At 35.0% G+C, this 4,011-nt stretch overlaps 1 pseudogene; it reads left to right on the top strand.

Annotated features, from left to right (window-relative positions):
• Nucleotides 1-597: 597 nt before the first annotated feature.
• On the top strand, nucleotides 598-2,678 carry LOC124894952 (annotated as a pseudogene).
• Nucleotides 2,679-4,011: the final 1,333 nt, after the last annotated feature.

The raw sequence follows: 4,011 nt of genomic DNA, 5'->3' as shown, positions 1-4,011 counted from the left end.
ATTTTGTATGTGTTGTACACTTTTGAAAATTTTCATTTTTTTTTTTTGTTATTGTATTTTCATTTTGGTTACTGTTGTATATCATTGTTGTGGTTGCATGCATTATTTGGGTTTTCATTTTTTTTTTAATTCCCAAAAAAATCAACCACATGTGGTCGGTTTTTCTATTTTTTTTTTTCAGAAAATCGTGTGGTCGGTTTTTTATAAAATTAATTTATTAATTTAACTATGGTTTTTTATAAAATTAATAAATTAATTTAATAAAAAACCGACCACTTTTGGTTGGGGTTTTTTTCCCCTAAAATTTTATTTTCAATTTAAATGAAATGAATTTTAAAAATGAATATATATTTTTTAAAAAATTGACCATACGTGGTCGGTTTTTAAAAAGCTACCGCTACTTTTTCAACCAAAAATTTTTATCGATTTTATGGTCGGAAAATGGGGAAAACCGACCACTTATGGTCGATTTTTGCGGTCGGTTTTCCCCCCCCCCCCCCCTTTTTTTTTTTTTTTTTTTTTTAGGTACTGCTGATTCTAGGGCCCCTTATATATAAAGCAGCAAGTAGATGTATAATATCTGCAGAGGATTAAGGAAGGGAGAAAGAAAACAAATAAAAGAAAAAATGGTGCAATTAATGCCACATGTTGTAGCTATACCTTATCCAGCACAAGGCCATGTTCTTCCCTTAATGGAACTCTCCTTGTGGTTAGTCAAAGAAGGTTGCAAAATCACCTTTGTTAACACTGAATTAAATCACAAAAGAGTGATCAATTCATTATCTGAAAACGACGACGTACGCAATAAGATAAACTTAGTTTCAGTCCCAGATGAATTGGAACCTCATGAAGACAGAACAGACCTTAGAAGTTTGACAGAATCACTTGCTGAAGTTATGCCTGGGAGACTTGAGGGAGTTATAAAAATGATTAATGAGTTTGATGAAAATGGAGTTTCATGTGTCATAGTTGATGAGAGTATGGGATGGGCACTATGAGTTGCTGAAAAATTAAATATTAGAAGAGTTGCATTTGGCCAGCAGCTGCTGCTACACTAGCCTCAATATTTAGCGTCTCAAAACTCATCGATGACGGAATCATAGATCATGATGGTGAGTTCTTGTTTATCCTCTCTTAACTGTTTTTAAGTTTTTTCATCACGAGATGATCACGCACTTAAATACTTTATATCACGAAATCCTCCTCACTTATAATTCAAAGGGTGTCATGTTTATAGCCATTTAGTTTTTTGCTTGTAGATAAATAAGTAAACGTTGGTAAAAAAGGCGGGATATTGATCATTCCCCTTATATTATGTTCCCTGAAAATGATATGAAACTTTCCCTCTTAGGACATAGTATCTACAGTTGGTTTCTCGTATGGTCAGTGAACTACGCAGTAATAGTTATCTCACAAAGTCATTTCTTTGTTGAAAAAAAGGAAATCCATGTAACTTTCTGAGATAATAACTATTGATTGAGTATAGCTGAGTGCCCATCTAAGAAATCAACCTGTCATATCTACAGTTCATACTCATATTATAATGATCTTTTAGACTTTTTAACAAAATCTGCATTCCAGGTTCTATCTTGAAGACACAAGGGATTAAACTATCACCAAACATGCTCATCATGAACCCATCAGACTTTGCATGGGCTTGGTTCCCTGATCCAGCCATGAGGAAAATGGTAATGGATCTCGTATTAGATAACAATAAAAGAGTAAAATTCGCAGATTGGGTCATCTGTAACTCAGCAAAGGAGCTGGAGCCTGGAGCATTTGCCATGTACCCTCAAGTGTCACCAATAGGACCCCTTTTGGCAAGCAACAGATTAGGATCTGCAGCAGGGAACTTCTGGCCCGAAGACTCGAATTGCCTAAAATGGCTTGATCAGCAGCCAGATAACTCAGTCATTTACGTAGCGTTTGGTAGCTTTACAATCTTGGACTTAACTCAATTCCAGGAGCTGGCACTTGGGCTAGAATCATCCAAAAGACGATTCTTGTGGGTGGTTCGAGAAGATCTAATTTTGGATGGCGGCAATAGCGCTTACCCGAAAGGTTTCAAAGACAGAGTGGGAAGTCGAGGCCATATAGTAAAATGGGCACCTCAACAAAAAGTGCTAGCATATCCTTCTATTGCATGCTTTTTGATGGAATTCGACTGTCGAGAGTGTAAGCAATTTGGGTGCCTTTCTTGTGCTGGCCTTATTTTGCTGACCAGTTGTTTAATCAAAGTTACATTTGTGATGTTTGGAAAGTTGGATTGGGATTTAATAAAAATGAGTTTGGAGTCATTGAAAAAGAAGAAATCAAGAGTAAGATGGATAGGCTATTTGGTGATGAAACATTTAAAGAAAGGGCTTTAGATCTTCAAGCAAAGGTTAAGTCTAGTGTCAAAAAAGGAGGAACTTCTAACAAGATGTTTGGTAAATTTATTGACTGGATCAAGACTCAAAGAGTTACAATCTAATTGGGAAAATATGCAATAAGAAAATGACCATAACTCTCAAGAATACTATGTGGACGATTTTTAATTTGGTAAACCCCTGTTATACGTGCACTTTTTATTTTTTTACTTTAGTTTTTGGCTCAATCAATGTCCTCATATGAAAATTTTCATTTCTGTCCAATATCTCTAGTTTAAAGAAGTTAAATCAACAAGTTGCTTTTGTTTCCGTTTCCTCATTTCTTTTCTGAGTGAAAATCTCCCATGATAAGACAGTTACTCTAAAAAGGTGCGAAGAAATTTGAGCATTCGATCCAAAATATCAAGGAAATGGTTGGTGTAAGTCCTAAAGTGTCATTCACATTAGGTGATTATACACTATCTGGTCAATCGCTAGCCACAATCAACAAAGATTAACTTTAAGTCATAAAATGTCACTGAGTTTTTCATATGTCGGTATAATTGTAACAATTTTTTTTTTTAATACTATGTCAAACCAAGACCTTTCCTACCTAAAATGACATGGGTCGAGAGCTTCAGAAGATTTTCAAATTAGACAAGCTTCCTTGTTGAGGCGGTACGTTTGCAATTTTATCAAACAAAACATTATGGTATTTCTCTGAGAAAAAAACCTACTTGGTCCCCTTGTTCCACAAGAAAAAAAGTGATGTATATAAATTAAAAAAAAAGGTCCAATCATGTTCAATCTATTTATCGCTATTGCTCTTCCATAACTGCTCAATCTCTGAAAAACCCATTACAGACAATACATGAAAAAAGTAAAAGAAGCCAATATATGGTCATTGCTGGTTAAAAGGATTTCTTTTATACTTTTCTATTATTATAGTATATAGTTACACCCTCCGTTTCTTTTTGGCAAAATACTACTAGTCTCTAAAATGAGTAAGCAGGGAAAAAAAATTTAACCTCGCTAATTAAGCATAAGTAATCGCAATATACGTGTCTTGCTAGCCTACTCTATGAAGGTTATTATGGAAGATTTATTGGCAAATTAGTGAAATTCATTTTCATTTGTGGTATGTATACCCCAACATACTTTTTTTTCTGTTGAGAATGACAATGGTTGCTATTTCTTTTAGCTCACAAAATAAAGTATGAAAAGTTTAAAGTATACGCAGTTCATAATGACTACCTCAGCCACACGCTTCTAGGTGAATTCCCTTATAATTCTCTTGACAGTTCAAAGACGGTAGAAAGAGGGGAAAAGATCCAAAATTCCACTCAATTTTCTTTCTTTTGTTTGTTTTGAAAAAATTGGAGGCATTCTGAGCAGTGCACATGTTCCTTAAAGCCTTGGTATTACTACTGCGAGTACTAGTTGTCACTGCTGTCCATAACATAGCATGTGAGGCCATAACATGAAAGAGCAGTCCTGTCTGTTTCACTGAGATATCATGTGAAAACACTCAATAAATTACACCCCTCCCCCCCCGCACCCACACATCCGCCATATTTGCGGGTATTCTCGATTCTGACGATATATTTCGATCTCTTGTGAAAATAGTCTCTTGCAGAAATACAAATAAGACTATATGACATGT

Source organism: Capsicum annuum, unplaced genomic scaffold (genome assembly GCF_002878395.1).
Source record: "Capsicum annuum cultivar UCD-10X-F1 unplaced genomic scaffold, UCD10Xv1.1 ctg78597, whole genome shotgun sequence".
Lineage (NCBI taxonomy): Eukaryota > Viridiplantae > Streptophyta > Magnoliopsida > Solanales > Solanaceae > Capsicum > Capsicum annuum.
The sequence above is the reverse complement of the archived record's forward strand: the minus strand, read 5'-3'. Positions and strand labels throughout refer to the sequence as shown.